The 18,155-nt window shown below is 41.2% G+C and overlaps 1 long non-coding RNA gene across 1 annotated transcript in view; it reads left to right on the top strand.

Annotated features, from left to right (window-relative positions):
• Positions 1-215: 215 nt before the first annotated feature.
• LOC103591224 overlaps positions 216-18,155 on the top strand; it is a 143,213-nt gene continuing 125,273 nt past the window's right edge. Inside the window, exon 1 of the long non-coding RNA XR_550557.1 lies at positions 216-373. This is a non-coding gene — a long non-coding RNA (uncharacterized LOC103591224). The remainder of the gene's footprint in view (positions 374-18,155) is intronic.

Raw genomic sequence — 18,155 nt, 5'->3', positions numbered from 1 at the left:
GGAGCCCATTCGCTGCCGCCACAGCTGCAGGGCGAGAGGGGGTTGGCCAGGAGGGGGAAGGGGCGGGGGACGCCAGGGAGGACTGCGGGGGAGGAGGGCCGGGAGGACGCGAAGGAGAGCAGGGAGGGGCAAGAGCACGACGCGGGGAGCGGGAGCGGCGGGGGCGCGCGGGCGCGGGGCCAGCCTCTCTTCGCCGGGGTCGCGGGCGGACGCGCGCCGCAGTCCGAGTCAGACGCGCGGGCGCGGGGGACAGCGCAGGAGCCGCCCGGCTGGGGCAGCCAGAGGCGACAGCTTCCTCAAGAACGAACGACATCTGCGCTCCACGGTCCTGGGCAGCAGCGCCGGAGCTGAGCGGTGGGCGCGGCGCGAGAACGTGAGTAGCTCGGTGCGCGTCTGGCGGTGACACTCGGTGGGGGGCGCGGGACACTGCTGCGTTGTCACTGGGATACCGGACCGAGGGGCAGACGAGCGCTCTCCCGGATGGCAGCGCCTGCGGCAGGGGCGAAGCAGGTCGCCAATTCCCTTGTCCCTCGCAGGCCGCCGACACGGCCGCGGGCGCCGGGGAGTGGAAGGGACGGGCACCTGGTGAGGGGGCAGAGGAAACACAGCAGCCCCGGCGGGCGCGGGCGGACACCGCCAGCTCTTCGTCTGCGGCCAACTTCTGCATCCGCGCCCGCGCCGCACGCTTTTCGGGAGCCCTGCCTGGGGGTCTCCCTGTGGGCAGCGGGACTGGAGAGACTGCAGGGGCCCGGCACTGTAACAGCTTCCCGGGCATGGGCACGGAGGGCGCGGGCTGTCGCTCCACACTGCGGGTGGGCGAGGGGCGCAGGGGCCCGGCGCGCAGGGGCGTGAGCGCGTTCGGGTCCCCACGGACACATCTGGGCGTGGGCTTTGTTCGGATGTGCTCACACCTGCGCGGATCACCGAGTTCCGGGGCGAGGCCGACTCCCCCTTCCACTCACTGCCCTGGGGAGGACTCGGGGAATCGGGGGAACCGGGAGAGACACTGAGGACAGCGGGGTGGGGGCACTTACGGGGTCTTTGTTGGACCCCGGGGTTCTCAGCGCCCCGCCCAGCCTCTGAGGGCTGGGACTCGTCCGGGCTGGCGCGCCGGGCTTGGAGCTGTCTGGAAAGATCCCCTCCCGGCCCAGGCTCCCAGGGTGGGATCTGACAACAGCTTCGCCAGGGACTGTGTTGAGCCAGGAGTGATTGCCCCCCGCTGCCGCATCCCTCTGGCAGCGAGCGCCATCTGCGCAGTGCGCCGCCCCCGGCCCCCTCCACGCCGCGCGGGTGGGCGCCGCAGCTTCCTGGTCCCCGGCGGTTCGCCGGGGCAGCCTCTCCCGGCCCGCACCTGCCAGCGCGCAGAGGGGGACCGGGATGTCGCGGTAGGGTGAGTCGGGGAGTCATTTCTCCCAGAGCGGTGTGCTCCGGGCAGCCAGCGCCACGGGAGGGTTTCTAGGCTCGGGGAGCTGGTGGACAGACCGCTTCCCTCCCCTGGCGATCGCCTCCCCTCCCGCCCGGCTCCCGGCCCGTGGCCGCGTCTTCTGTCCCCGGCAAGCTCGCGGGCGGCCCCTGCACAGCGGCGGGCACCGAGCGAGGGCGCCTAGCGGTGGGGTCTCTCGCCCACCCCCCCTTCTCTCCTACTCTTTTCCCATCAGCAGCTCCAGCCCGAGGCTGCACCCGGCCCAGAGCTGTCCCGAGAGGGAAGCGTTTTTTCTCCTTTGCGGTCCCGGAAGGTTAACACTCATAAGTGCGGGTCTGAGGGAAGGGGCCTTTCCTCGCCCCAGGCTCTTGCAGGAAGAGATGGAGCTGAGTGTAATGGGGCAGGAGGCATTGGTTCTGCACCAGGAGCTCCCCCTGGGGTAGTCCTGGGAAGGAACACAGTAGCCACTGAATACAAACATGGACCGAGCTGTTGGGTTGGGACTGCTTTATGCTAACTATGCTCTGCTATTAAAACATTGTAATAATAATTGCTCGGTAAGTGAATGAGACCTTACAGAAGCGTTCAAATGGACTTAGGCAATTGAATACTTCTTGTTTCTTTAATGGTAATAATAGTCAACATTTTGGGGGGAGCTTCACATGTGTGGGGCACTGCGCATGTTACATGTATCATCTCATAATCCCCACAACAACTCCATTTTTAAAAGAAGGAGATGGAGGCTTAGACAGGTCAAGTAACTTTCCCAAAGCAACACAACTAGTAATTAGGGGAGCTGGATTAATTTTTTGCCCCTGTGCTTTACTTTCCAAGACTGTGAAAATGTGCCTTTTGGAGGCTTATGACTCCTAGTTTAGGAGAACTCTAAAACCACCGAGCGTTCAAAAACAGGGACGTATATTACAAGCCCATTTAATTCCAAGACTTGCAGACTTCACGGTAACACAATATCGTAATTCAGATAACTATATTATGGAATAACATTTTATTCCCCCGTATTGTCCTTAATGTGTTCTGTTATTCCTGTTAGCTTTTAAGTATGTGGCTGTTAACCCACAATCCAGCCCATTACAGTCACTGATCTGTTCTTAGTAACCAGAGACCCCTGCAATTACAGAGAGATGTTCTTGGCATATCATAATCTTTAAGAAAACTTTTTTTTTCCTTTTTTAAGAAAAGGCGAACATTTCTATTTTGCAAACATTTCTATTTCAGGCCCCCAACCATGAGTGTTCTTTGTAGACTTTTGACTAAAGAAGAGTCACTCCTCACATTGGATGTTGAGTTTGAATAGGACCCTAGTTTACAATCTTAAGAAAGCATTCAGTATCCTTAATACATAGGAATGTGTGATGCACTTACAAGGATGCTCCATGTTAACTAGTAGAAAAGAAGAATTTGAACTAAAGTGAAATCGGCTATTCCTAGAATAGCTTTTAGAATTTTTATAATTAACTGATCAATTGGAAAAATGGATTCATTTTGCATTCGTAATCCTACTGACTCATGGTCTTCTTTCAACCTTCTTTCTACTTTACTGCAGGAAAGTTGCTAAACATGTCGCATAATCTAGGAATTTTAGAGCTATAGGAACTCACGCAACATTGCATCTACCCTTTGAGTTTCAAAATGAGTATAACGGGGCTCAGAGAGGCCACCTAGCCTCGTAGTGCAGGGTAGTGATGTGGTCTTTGGACCGAAGGCCAGTGTCCTTATGCTACATCATTGCTGTTATTGCAGTAGTGACAATAAAAAAAAAAAGCAAGTCATCTTTGGAAATGGTACTTCCTGTGAGGCCAGTATGACACTGGTAACAATAATGGCTAATGTGAGTGCCTCAGAAGTGTGAGTTACAGGGCACTGAGAATGTATACACCTGAGCTGTAGAAAATTTCCTTAAGAATCACTTCACATAATGCTTTCATGTAAGTATAGTTTTCCTTTTGTGATTGTTTGAATATAAATAGAATCTGCAGATATTATATTATGAATGTAGAAGGGAACTATTTAATGGAACTCCACAGGAAGCTTTTATGGTAGAGAGATCATTCATTCATTCATTAATAAAGATTTACTGAGCTCATGGCCTGCTGTTCTAGGCACTGGGGATACAGTGGTGAGCAAAACAGGGTTTCTGTCCTCGTGGAGGTTAATTCTAATTTTATTGTCTATTGCTATATATTTCTCTACACACAGATTTTTTTTCTCACGTATCGTAAATGTACAGCTTGATGAACTTGCTCACTGATGTAACCAGCACTCAAATCAAGAAATAGTGTAGTGAATGTCCGAGAAAACCCCCTAGTGGCCAGTTACTCACCCCTGAGGGTCACTGAGACGCCCAGACTGATATTCTCACCATGAAATCATAAGGTACTGATTTGCTGCCTACATCAGCAGCCTTTGGAGTCTCATCCCCATTTTCAAAGAACAGTTTTCATCTGAGAAGCATGGCAACCCATGCAAATTCAACTGGAATAGAGAGCTCCTAACCTGTCTTCTCTAGGAAGTTTTGTGTGTTTCAATCCACAGACTGTTTGAGGTTGGCCTTCAACTGCTGCGATGCTGCAATGATTTGTGAAAAGGAAGTGATTTGAAAATGATTGAAAATTACTAAATACATTTAGATGTTCTTTTCCTTTTAAATTTCATGCTTTCCCACCTGAAGGAGCCCTGAACCTTCCAGGCAGGTGAGGACAGAGGAGAGACCTGGTTGAGAATCCAGTGGCTTATTTTATTTAACCCTTTGTCTGCCACACAAATGAAAAAAAGCCTCTATTGGCATCAGAGGCTGAAAGTTTCTTTCTCCCAGCTTTATTGAAGTATAACTGACAAATAAAAATTGAATATATTTAAGGTGTACAACATGATGTTTCCAAGAATAAGAAAATGTATACCAAAATGAAATGAATTTTATTTTTCTTCTCAAAATATGAAGGAGAAGACTACATAAGGAAAGAAAATATGGGAATGGCCCTGCCTCCAGCTTTAACAACTGTAAATCTTTCAATATCAGATTGTCTTTAAACGGGGGAGCAAATGCAATATATTTATATAAAATGCAGCATTTCTGCTAAGTTACTTTTTTATTGTGGGAAAATATATATAACAAAATTTACCATTGTAAAATGTATAGTTCCGTGATATTAGTTATATTCACAATTTATGCAGTTATCACCAGTGTCCATCTCCAAAACTTTTTTCATCTTTCCAAACTGAAACTCAGAACCCGTTAAACAATAACTCCTATCTCCCCACCCCCCAGCCCTTGGCAAACATCATTCTACTGTCTATCTCTATGAATTTGACTACCCTAAGTACCTCATATAAGTGAAATCATACAGTACTTGTCTTTTTGTGATTAGCTTATTTCTCTTAGTGTAATGTCTTCAAGGTTCTTCCATGTCGTAGCATGTGTCAAAATTTCCTTCCTTTTTAAAGCTGAATAATATTTTACTGTATGTGTATGCCACATTTTATTCGTCTGTTCATCTCTTATGGACTCTTGGGTAACTTCTGCCTTTTGACTATGAATGATGCTGTTATGAACTTGGATGTACAATTATGTTTGAGCCATTGCTTTCAATTCTTTTGGGTATATACCCAGAAATGAGACTGTCAGATCATATGGTAATTCTATTTTAATTTTTTTTGAGGAGCCACCGTACTGTTTTCTGTAGCAGTTGCACCATTTTACATTCCCACCAACAGTACACAAGGGTTCCAATTTCTCCACATCTTTGCCAACACTTGTTATCTTCTGTTTTCTTGATAACAGCCATCCTAGTGGGTGTGAAGTGCCACCACCGTTACTTTTCTCAGCTATAGATTAATATCTAAGTATTCTGAACAAGTTATTCACAATATTTTCTAACTTTTTGGTTTAACTTTTATTAATAAGGAGGTGTATGGTTTCCAACAAGTATCATTTAACAACATACTTCGTACAAAGCATGAAATAGACATTGTAGAATATGTGTGTTGTAGTCCAGGATAAGCCAGCATTGGTGACATACATTCTTGTTATTTTTCTAAAAATGTTAAACAAGAGCATCTATGTCTATAGTGCACTTGTGTGAAATTATTTTGCTATGAGGGTAAATTAAATTACTATGCTTTTATTTTACTGCCAAAAAATAACATCATTTTAACCCAGATCATGAGCAAATTTGCCTCATATCTAAAAATAGATAAGAATATCTTTATGCTGAATATTTAGAGATCTGCTGAAGTTGTAAATTACAGTTCTGCATTGGGCATTTCTCCCCACCGTTGAATCTTCAAAGATGACAGCATAAACCCTCACTGTCCAATTATAATTGCTTAGCTGAGCTAATAAAAAAAGATGTGGTGTCAACTTAATTGACCTATTTTACTGGCCTACCAGATTGGAATTTCAAATTAGAAAAAGGTAATTTTTAACAGACTGATGGAGGGTTTCCCTCAAGTTACTAAAAAAGCTAGTGAATATAAGAAATGCCAGTGGTAAAGGAAGCATATTTACAGCTACTAATACTCCTGTACTGCACATACTGTCCAAATGGCTTATTCAGTTTAAAAACGGGAATGGCAAATCTTATCTTTTTTTCTTTCATATTGCTCTGTACTAGAGCATTGTTTGGTTCACATAAAAATGAAAATGACAGTTACTATTAGACAGAAATTATCCTCTTAAAATTCTCATTATTAAATGATGGTAGGAAGGGCCGAAAACAATACTCTAAATATATATATGTTCATATATATTTGAATTTTGTGATATACATGGTGTATTGGTTCAAAACCCACTGTATCCAGAAAAATCTATTCTCAGGGCAATCTGAGGGAATCCTGTAGGAGGTCTTCCACTGGGTAATATGCAATGAATTTGATTTATCTTTCTCAAGTGGGCTGAGAGCATTCAAAAAATTCAGTATATGTATTCAGCATGTAGTGATCTTTTCTCCAAATTTCAACTTTAAAGCTAATTTCATGCCACTTTTAGATGCCCTTGGCATTTGAATGGTATGATTTACAGCATGCATTTTTGAGGAACATTACAAACTCGTGTTAAACACCATTAACAGATTCTCTCTCAAGGGAAAGGGAAAGGAAAAAATACTAATCTTCCATTAATTATGTCTTATAGTAAAAATAACTGTGGAAGGAGTTTCACCCAGGAGTTTTTGGTTCTTTGAGGAAGTAAGGCTTGTGAGCGAGTTCGCTGCGGCCTTCCAAAGCCTGGTGCGGCTTTTCAGTCCCTTACCTCAATAGAGAGCTGAAAGGACAAAAGTGAACAAAGGAGGCCTGTTTTGCCTGCCCCACTTGCTGGGCTGTTGTCTTGGCCCTTTTCAGTGAAGGGAGGGGGGGGAGTTGGGTCAAAGTTGAAGAACACTGAAAAGAAATTCAAGCTTCATGGTGAAATTTGAATTATAGCTTCAGTTCGAGTGCCGAGCAGATTAGTTTGAATTGAAATTTTTGAATCTGTGGAAGCTTAAGTGACAGATGGTGTTGGAACAACGTCGATAGAGCTGGATGGAGTACCCGCAATGTTGAGTACCCAAGTGGGGCCCTCGGTAAACATCTAGTTAACTGACAGTTTTAAAACTGTAGGAAGTGCAGTTCGCTGCTGTACGCCGCATTAAGACACTGGACTGTGTGAATTAAGGGGAGTACACTCAGATGCACAGCAAATAGTCTTCTCTTCTGTGGTTTTCCTCTCTACTATCTAGTTGAATAAATACAGAAAAGCCCAACTGGCTTCCCTTGCAAAATCGCATTGCAGTGTTTTGGTATTGTCCACAGATTGTTTTGATATGTGACGAGGTAAATGTGTCCTAAATATTCACTAGCCAGTGCTTTTTTCCTATATGAATATATTTATGAAGAGTGATTTTGGTTTCTGCCTCCAGTGGAAGTCCATCACTCTTTTATTTGCTATGGAAGTTTTTAATATGGCACATGGTTCCCCATTCATTTTGGTAGGAAGCATCTGACTTAGAACATTTCAGAAGGAGAAGTGAGCCATGTGTATAGCTACAATGATAAAACAGCTACTGGAAAGTAGAGGTTATTGGAATGTAAGTGAAATAAAAAATAATTGGGAGGCCATGTGACACTCTTCCTGGTGTTCCATAAAACTACAATTGGAAATTGAAAAATTGTAGTATTTGAGAACTGAAAAATTAAAAGTTGAAAAATTACCAAAGTTTGCTTTGGCATCTTTGACAATTTAAATGACTTGATGACACAGTCCTTTCTTCTGATGTTAGTAGCGTGATGGTTAAAAGCCTTTCTTTATGCATTTTCAATATGTTCAAAGGAATACCTCTACTTTTAGGGAAAATATTGACATAATGTGAACAAAATAGTAAAGTGAAAATTCAGAGAAAATATTGTAATATGAACAAAAGCCAATTTACTTTAGAATTCATTATATTAAGTTATATGATGTGTTATATTTTATATAAATCATAATATATACTTTGTATGTCTCAAAAATTTTAAGATAAACTACATTTTAATAGATAAAATGGGGTTTTTAAAACTCCACAGCTATATGTAAGGGGTCTTTGAAAAGTTCATGGAAATATTCATATTATCTTTTAATTCTGTTTTTCCACAAACTTTTTGAGTACCCACGTATATGTTTCTAGTAACAGTTACTGTGATACAAAAATTACAATGGAAGGTAAACGTATAGCAAAGGTTTACAGCTGTCCTAGAACTATGAGAGGATTCGTTAAGCAGCAGAGAGCGAGTGAGTTCATCATCAGACTTATTTGCTGGGACTGGGATTGGAAGAGGAGAGATGAGGGAGTGTGAAGGATTCAGATGGAGAGGAGGCTCAGGTGGGTGGTGCAAATTGTGACATCCTGGAGAAGTGTCCTAGGATAAAAGGAGTGAGAGAAATTTTAAATAATGAGGAGATAGTGAAGAACAGAACACTGAAAAGGTAATAAAATTTGAAAGGAAGAAAAAGGGGGGAGAAAAAATTTGGGGGGGGCCAGCCCGGTGGCGCACTGCTACAGCGCGCCGCTTGGGAGCGCAGCGGCGCTCCTGCCAAGGGTTCAGATCCCACATACAGACTGGCCACTCACTGGCTGAGCGAGGTACGGCGCGACATGGAGGGTTGTGATCCCGTTGCCGGTCCCAGTCCGGTACGGGCGTGACACTGAGGGTTGCGATCCGTTGCTGGTCACGAAAAAAAAGACAAAAAGGAAAAAAAAATTTTTTTTATGCTGATTACCTGGCTACTGGAGAATAGTCTCATTTCATAGCACCCAATATTAAATATTTTAGAGATATTTTATGGTGGTACTGTACATCATTGAAGTAACTTGATATCATAAAATAGAAATAACTCATAAGTCACCAGCAAAAATGAAATATGATAATAAACTTACATTTAAAGGAAACGTATTGAGAAGAATTTACTAGGAAGTCAAAATTAAAGTTATTTCAGGGTAACACAGTTAAATTCTTAGTCAAATCAGCTCTTTTTGACAGCTATTTTGTTCCTTTATATACAGGTGGCCTCAGCTTGAGAAAGTTAGATACATGAAAATGTGAAGCCCATTTGGGGTGATTATTCACATCAAACAGGATCCTTCCCTCTGTACAAGGATTACATGATGAGTGAGTTCCTATAATGTAATGAAGTTCAATTCAGGAACAACTTTTCAGGAATATTTACATAGACAATTTATTCAGCCTGCTGAAAGTGTACAGCACAATAGATATCAAATGAAACCTAAGCAAATCATGCTAAATAAAAATTAGTAAAGAGTTAGACAGGTGGGAAATGAAAAGAAGTACCTCAATGGTATGAAAATATGTGATATTTGCTCTAGATAACATTGGGGGGCCTAGTCCCCCATGAAAAAGGAAAGCAGATAACTAAATAATCTTCCACGCGTTTTGGGCCTTGCTCATAGTACAATCCAGTCAGCTTCCCCCAGGCCTCCGACAGAGGAAACCCAGTCCTTGCTCTGTTCCATGAGAGCCTGAGCTGCTTTTCTTATGCATGGTGGTGTGTATGTGAGAGCCCCATGCTTGATGCATGAGTCAATGTTAGAGTGAATGACCAAACATATGAATATTGCGAAATGTCAGATTGTTAGGTGGATCTTGGAGAAAATTGGGGGGCTTTGTCCTCGGCCCTGGTTTGAAGACAAAGTCTAGACCATGGGCAATCAAACATTCTTAATTTCATGCGTGGACTCTGTAGATGGTAATTTGCTACCTGGTTCTAAATTAGGCACTTGAACAGGCAGGTGAAATCATTCGGTCCATGAATCATGGATTTAAATTGCTGCTGTGGAGCCTTAAATGACATCTTTGTGACTCACAAGAGTGCCCCTATAATTTTCTATCTTTGCTCACGGCAGATGAGTCCGGATTTGCACAAGGCTTTCCTTTCCCTCCACTGTCTGAAGTTGTACTTGTCATTTCCCTCCAGAGGTCTCTGGGTGGCTGCACACTGATTGAGTTAAGCACTTTCTGAGATTGCTTTCCACCCTCTGAATTTGAAGAAATCAGCAGTGAAGCACACAGGACTGAAATGGAAAGCCAGAAGCCTGGCCTGTGAAGCAGGTCACAGTGCTCTCACTGCAGCTTTAAAGATGGAACCCCCTCTTTGGTTAATTGTTAACTACTCCTTTCTGTTGTTTTCTTTATATTCCAAAATGTAAGATGAGTTACAGCCTTTCCCAACTAGTTAGTGGGTTATAGGGATTGGGTTCAAGGCAGTGGTCCCACATTTGAGAGACACCTGCAGTAAAAAGTTACATGAAATTTTTGATTAATTAAATTTTGAGAGGTACTGATCTACTCTTCTTAGATTAATAAACCTCAGTATACTGTATAGCTTTGGAAAAGTTACTGAAATACTTCTCTTTCTTTAGCTATAAAGTGGAGATAAAACACAAAACTTTTTCATCATCCAACCCTACCTCTCAAGGGTATGTAACTATAACAAATGATTATAACAGTGAAAGTGCCGAGAAAAAAGTGACATAAACCTGTGTTGTTATTAGGTAGGATGCACCTGTCACTTTTTCACCAGAGCATTCTGGCAAAATTTGCTTCAGAAATATGTATATATCCTTAACAATGGCTCTATCTACTTGATTTTGAATAAATGAAGTGGTTTCAGGCTGCAGTCTGAGAGCCCACTACCCTTACTCATGCTGCATGATGGGACTGTTTTTAAAACATAAAATATGTTTTTAACCTCCAACAAATGATAATATACATGAGAAAGTCAGATTGAGTCAATATGATAAAATAAGGATATAAATTCAGTAAATATTTTTTCCCAGTTGCACTTAATGTCAGTAATAGTCTTTTGAAATCTAATTGTGTTTTATTTTGAGCAGTAATCCTATTTGTATTTTTCAAGAAGACAGTCAATAATTTTTTGTGGGTCAGCTATAACTAACTAGCAACCCCACAAGCCAATAAAGCATGAAGCCATTTTAATATATTAAATTTATCCAGCTTACAAACCATATATGCTTACAAGTTTGATGGAAAGAGAAATATATGCAATGAGCAGGTTTGTACATATTGTGAGCAGATTTGTGTATATTGTTGTTTGTGGTGCTTTGCATTTATTCTGTCCCTCTGCACCTCAGAGAAGAGATAGGTACTTAAAAATAGTAGTTATCAACCTGGGTATAGATGCAGATCAATAGACATGGGCATGTGTTATGAGTCGAATTGTGTCCTCCTCCTCCCCAATTCATACTGAAGTCCTAAACCCCAGTACTTCAGAATGTGACCTTCTTTGGAGATAGGGTCTTTACAGATAAGATGAAGTAATTAGGTTGGGCCCTAATCCAAAATGACTAGTGTCCGTATAAAAAAAAGAGGAAATGTGGAGATAGGCACAGTGGGAAAAGGCCATCTGAAAATGAAGGCAGAAATCTACAAGCCAAGGAAGGCCACAGATTGTCAGCAAACCACTAGATGCTAGGACAGAGATGTGGAGCAAACTCTGTCTCACAGCCCTCAGGAGGAACTAACACAACCAACACCTGGATCATGGACTTCTAGCCTCCAGAACTGAGAAACAATAAATTTCTGGTTTTTTTGGGTTTTTTTTTTTTTCCTTTTTTTTTTTTTTGTCTTTTTTCGTGACCGGCAATGGATCGCAACCCTCAGTGTCGCGCCCGTACCGGACCGGGACCGGCAACGGGATCGCAACCCTCAGTGGTTCGTCCGCACCTTGCTCAGCCAGTGAGCAGCCGGTCTGTATGTGGGATCCGAACCCTCGGCAGGAGCACCGCTGTGCTCCCAAGCGGCGCACTGTAGCAGTGCGCCACTGGGCCAGCCCTAAATTTCTGTTTTTGAAGCTACCCAGTTTGTGGTACTTTGTTATAGCAGCCCTGGCAAACCAATACAGAATGCAATAGTAAGTTTGCCTGTTTATAGACCTATCCCTTACAAAAAAAAGAAAACTTCCCCACATCTCTATGTTTGTATATCTATGTCTGTGTATTTTGTATACCAAAAGAATATGTACTATGTGTGTGTGTGTATAAATATAAGTCAGTTATTTAGAAAGTTATCCCTTGAATTAAGGCACAGAAATGCTGGGAGTGGTGGGAAGCATATTCATTTTATTACCTAGACAAATGTATGAAGTTGGTGGTTTAATCAGTTGATTACTCATTTTGGTTAATAAAATGAGCTCCAACTTGGCTGCCTCTATGAAGTATAGATTGTCATCACCTGGGAGCTTAAGAGATGTATTAGTCCATTTCTGTTGCTTATAACAAAATACACAGAACTGGATAATTTGAAAAAAAAAAAATTATTGCATGGCTTTGAAGGCTGGGAAGTCCAAGGTCCAGTGAACACATCTGGAGAGAGGCTTGGTGGTGGTGACAGTGACGACAGAGTATCACATTGAGGAAATGGTGGAGCAGAGAGATGCACTAACCTCCTGGTTCATTCTCCTTTTGAAGCCCTCAGAACCATGCCCCTGACCACCATTATTAATCCATTCACCATGGCATGGTCCTACAATCTAATCACTACTTCAAGGCCCCACCTTTCAATTACCATAATAGAATTTCCCATCCTCAACAGTTATAGTGGGAATTAAGTATTGGGGGGACATTCAACCCAAAGCAAGGGCTATATTTTGTTGAAGTCTCCGTAGGTGCCCTTGCTGCTCCTTGCTAGTCAGAATATTTCTTTTATCATGGCAAACGGTATGGTTGCTGGTATTTACTCGTGCTGGAGAAAGCAAAGCCTTGGATGAACTCTCAGACAACTTCAGTCTGAATGCTGCTTTGGTGGGACAGGATTAAGAATGTCATTGTGGGGAATTTTGCAGCTAACTAAAATCAGGCAGCTCCACTGTCTATTTGAAGAAGCAGATTGCCAACAGCTTTGAATCAGCTTGAATATTAGTTTGAATACTCTAAATAATTAGATTAGTTTGTAAACTCTAAAACCATTCCAGCCAGTCCTTTATAGTGTCTGCCCACTTGGTGTGAATGTCTGTTCTTCCTTTACGCCAGCGACAGCTTTGACTGTCTTAGATGGCAAGCTCCTCCTAGGAAATGACCCTGACTATTAATGTCATGTGTATGGCATTTAATGAGATGCTACATTCAGAAAAGGACCTGATCGTTTTAAATAATATCATTGAGATGATTCGGTAGGAAGGTTCTTGGGATCCACACTGAGTACTTTATAATTCTGAGTTGTGTGAGTCAGTGATTCCATTTTAATATGTAAGCCATTTGCCAATTTGGGGTTTCCCCCTGGTGATAATGTTCTTTCCTTGCTACAGATTTAAGTTTATTTATGATCCTGTCGGGAGGGACTAATGAAAATCCACTAGCATCCCGCAGAAAATAATTTTGAATCACGGTTGTTTTAATTTTGCATGTTCTTACAGCTTTCTTTTAACATGCAAGGCAGTGAGGTGCAAATTGATCGAGTGAGATGTTCAAGGCCCTAGACAGGAGCCAACAGGAGAGGCAGTAGTTTATGTCTGAATATCACTGTCTCAGTGTAAACTCTTTAGATCTTTTAAATACCCACCTTGAAAGACATCGTTATGAGGATGGCTTGAAAGGTTTATGGACACCAAGGTAATGTTTGGTGATTGACCAAAATTTATTTGCAAGTGTACCAATATGGGAGAAGCAGTGCCATTTCTGTAACATGTGTCTACAAGCTTTAGTCTCATTATATTATTTTGAATTATTAGTCTAGATTTTGTTTCATTAAATTCACATTTTAAAATTTTATGCACTATACTACTCTCCTTATTTCCTATTCTGAACAACAGAATACATGTCGGGAAATTGGTTACTTCCAGGGAAAATGGAAATAGGCTCCATTGTAGCTACTTGCATCTGCTCCAGTCATCGTCTAAGCATAATTCCACCCTACCCACTCTCTTCCCTGTCTTCTCTGCACAGTTAGGAGTTGGGCCAGTCATGAATATGCATGTGTCATACACCTGTGCCAAGAGATCCTCCATCAAAGAATGGCAGAGTATCAATTACTTGAAATGGATGACTCATGGCAGCTGCAGTCTGTGGCCCACCGGGCTCTGTGCCCTGCACTGACAGCTGCACCTCACATCCCGCGATCATACCATATCAGCCACCGCCATGACCAATACATCAAAAACAGGGGCCGAGCCTATTAATCCCAAGGTATTACTGCATGAGCAGCCCGACCCTGAGGTATTAGATTTATAAGGTGTCTCTCTGAATTTTAGGAAATGAGATCACAATGATTTTTACAACTTATTATTATTAATAAATAACAACAATACCTGACATTTACTGGTTGCTTAACTATATGGAACTCCTTACATGAATTATCTCATTTGCAAAAACCCTTTATGTCAGAAACCAGCAAGTTTTTTCTATAAAGGCCAGAGAGTAAATATTTTAGACATTCTAGGCCGTGCAACCTCTACAAAAATAGTCATAGATAATATGTAAATGAACAAGCATGGCTGTGTAAAACTTTCTTTACAAAATTGACGGTGAACCAGATTTGATCCATTGTCACAGTTTGCCAATCCCTTGTTTATGTTATTAAACCCATTTTATAGATGAGGAAGCTGAAGCTTAAGGAGTTTAAGAAACTGGTTAAAATAGCATACTGCTAAGTTGCAGAGCTGGGATTCTGACTCAAGGAGTCTGAGATGCTTATCCCTCAGTCTTAACTCCTCTGAGCTACTATGTTTACTGACCATGATAAATGACAAGGGAATGAAATTTTACCTTCTGCACCTTGTGAGTTTTGTGAGCTATAGATTATGATCCCAACTTCTAAGGGAAACCTTATGGGGGAACAGTGTCAGTCCATGTCCAAAAGATGTTATTTAGGTAGATGTAATAATCTAATCTGCAGCACATTCAAGTGATGTAACTGCATCCTTGACTAATGGAATAAAGCTTTTATGATTCTCCAAATGATCTGATATTATGGCTGTTTTAGTCAATAGAATTGCAGAAAGCAAATGACCCTAATTAAAAAAAAATATGTAAGATATTACTTTTTAAAATTTGCTTGTATGTTTGTGGTTCACGTGTAATATAGTAAGATAACTTTTGCCGTATTCCCAAAGAAGATTTTTATTTTCACAAAAATTATGCAGAAGAGTTTCTTTCATGTTTAACATGAAACCTTTGAATGAGAATTCTAAACAGTTCCTCTCCCCCACCTCTCCCAGGATGGGCAGCTCCTTTTGTGTTTTATTTCCATGGTAACAGTTAAATTTCGGCTTGAGAACAGCAAACCTACAAGATAACCATCTGGTTGACCTTGTTGGGCATCCCCTTAGGGAATTTGTAGTGCTTCATGGTGTCAGGATAGCACCTGAAGTAGAATCACAGAGGCTTGCTGTGTTTTTTTATACAGCAAGCTCTTTAAAGGCTGAAGCCTCTCAGAGTAGACTGAAATCAGGAAATATTTAATTGTAGACAGCAGTTCAAGTCACTGCATACCATGAGCAGCCAGTCTTCAAAGACATTTCAAGGACACCATAAAGAATTCCAGAACTCACAGTTCCTGACCTTTGAGTGAATGAAAGTTTAGGAAGTATGCATTTGGAAGAATGGGAGCTTCGTGTGACTACACAGTGTTGTTCATACTTTGTTTGAGGAAAGTTCAAAATGGAGCCACTCCCTGGTGGAGAAATCAGAGAGTGGAAACTCTTGTTTGGAGGTAACTCTACTCTCTTTGGAAATCTGAAGTCTTTGAATATAAGTGAGCCTCCATTCATTACTAAGAAATCTGGCAGAGGAATAAAACCCAACTAGTGGAAAAGTTGACTGCTGTGCCCATGTGAAGTGGTTACTGTGAAGTAACTGGTGTAACAAATTATGAAGGGTATGGTTGATGAATGTAGAAAATTCTTTCTGTTGAATCACTTCCTAGGAAAGATAGTCCTAGGCTTAGTTCATTTAATAAAAGAAAGATAGCCCAAATAAAAAATGTGGAATTATGATTGTATGGGCAACATTTTTTTATGGTAGATTTTTTTTCTTTTACAGTTTATTGGGTATGATTTATATGTCATAAAATTCACCCATGATAAGTATATGATTAGTGAGTTTTAATAAATTTATAAATTGTGCATCTGTGGTAAACAGAATTCTAAGATGGCTGTAAGATTCTCACCACTGAGGTACATGTCCTGTGTTATACCTTCCCTTTGAGAGTGAGTGGGACCTGTGACTATGATGGGATGTCACTTCCGTAATTAGGTTACATTTCATGGCAAAAGTGAAGAGATTTTGCAGATATAATTAAGATCCCACATCAGTTGATTATGAGCTGATGGAAAGGGAGATTATTCTGGCTGGGTCTGACTTAATCAGGCATAAGTCCTTAAAAAGGGAGTTATGAGAGAGAAGCTCTCCTACTGACTTTGAAGGAGCTAATAACCATATGGTGAATTGCATATTGAGGAGGGTGGTTTCAGTCCTACAACCACAAGGACTGAATTCTGCCAATAACCTAAATGAGCTTGGAAGAGGACCCTGAGCTCCAGATGAGAAAGTGGCTTGGCCGACACCTTGATTGCAGCCTCATAACCTGTCTAGGACGTGCCTGGGCTTCTGACCTGTGAGAAACTAAGAGATAACAAATGTGTGTTGTTTTAAATGCTAAATTGGTAGTAGCTTGTTATGCAGCAATAGAAAACTAACACAGCAGCCATCACCATCACACAGTTTTGAAAATTTTCATCACTCCCCTCAAAATTTCCTCGAGGCCATTTTCAGTCAAACTCTGCTCTCGCGCCAAGGCAACCAGTGATCTGCTTTCTTTTTTCTACAAATCTGCTTTTTCTGGATATTTCATTTTAATGGAATCATATAATATGGAATCTTTTGTGTCTGGTATCTGTCATTTCGCATAATGTTTTTGAGACTCCTCCATGTCGTAACATGTATCACTGGTATGCTATTGTGTGGAAATACCACATTATGTTTATATATTCACCAGGGGATGGACTTTGGATTATTTCCAATTTGGGACTGGTATGAATAAGGCTGCTGTGAACATTAGCATGCGAGTCTTTGTGTGTACCTACGTTTTCATTTCTCTGGGGTAGCTAATTAGTAGTGGAATTGTTAGGCATGTTTTAACTTTTTAAGACACTGCTAAACTGTCACAATGAAGTGACCGCATCATTTTACTTTCCTACTAGCAACAGTGTATGAGGGTTCCAGTTTCTTGACCTCCTTGCCAATGCTTGATATTGCCTGTTTTTATTAAGTCCTTTCTAGGGGGTGTGTAGTGGTATTTCATTAGAGTTTTTCTTGCATTTCCCTAATGACTAATAACGTAGCGTGTGCTTTTGGCATTGTACCTAAGAATTTATTTCTTCACCCAAGGTAACAAATATTTACTCCTGTATTTTCTCCTAAGAGTTTTCCATATAAATTTTAAGATCATCTTGTCAATTTTATAAAAAAATGTGCTAAGGTTTTGATAGGTGTTGCATTAAATCAATAGACAATTTGGGGAGAATTGCTATCTTAACCAAATCATGAACATTGAATGTCTCTCCATTTATTTAAATATTCTTCAATTTCTCTCAGAGGTGTTTTGAATTTTCAGTGTATAGGTCTTGCACTTCTTTCATTAAATTTGTTCCAAAGTATTTTATTTTTTGTGATGCTATTCTGAATGGAATCATTGCCTTCATATCATTTTTGAATTATTTGTTAGTAATATACAGAAGTAAAATTTATTTTTATACATTGATTTTATATTCCATAACCTTGCTAAACTTGTTTACTAATTCATAGTTTTATATGGATATCTTAGAATTTTTTACATCATGTCATCTGTGAATAAAGACAGTTTTGCTTCTTTCCTTCTGATTTGGATGTCATTAGTTTATATGTTTCTTTTTTTTTTTTGAATTTTTATTTTGTCAATATACAATGTAGTTGATTATTATGTCCCATCACCGAAACCTCCCTCCCTCCTCCCTCTCCCCCCTCCCACCCAAGTGTGTCCCCTCCATTTGCTTGTTGTACGAACTTCAAAAAAAAAAAAATTGTGGTTGTTATATCTTCCTCTCCCCACCTCCCGGTTTTTTGTTTTTTTTTTCTTTGTTTGTTTCTTTGTTTGTTTGGTTTTTTTTTTTTGTGTGTGTGTATGTATATGTGTGAATTGATTCATTCACCTTTAGCTACCTCCAATAAGTGAAAACATGTGGTATTTCTTTTTC

Source organism: Galeopterus variegatus, unplaced genomic scaffold (assembly GCF_000696425.1).
Source record: "Galeopterus variegatus unplaced genomic scaffold, G_variegatus-3.0.2 Scaffold946, whole genome shotgun sequence".
NCBI lineage: Eukaryota > Metazoa > Chordata > Mammalia > Dermoptera > Cynocephalidae > Galeopterus > Galeopterus variegatus.
This window is presented reverse-complemented; position numbering and strand designations above follow the sequence as displayed.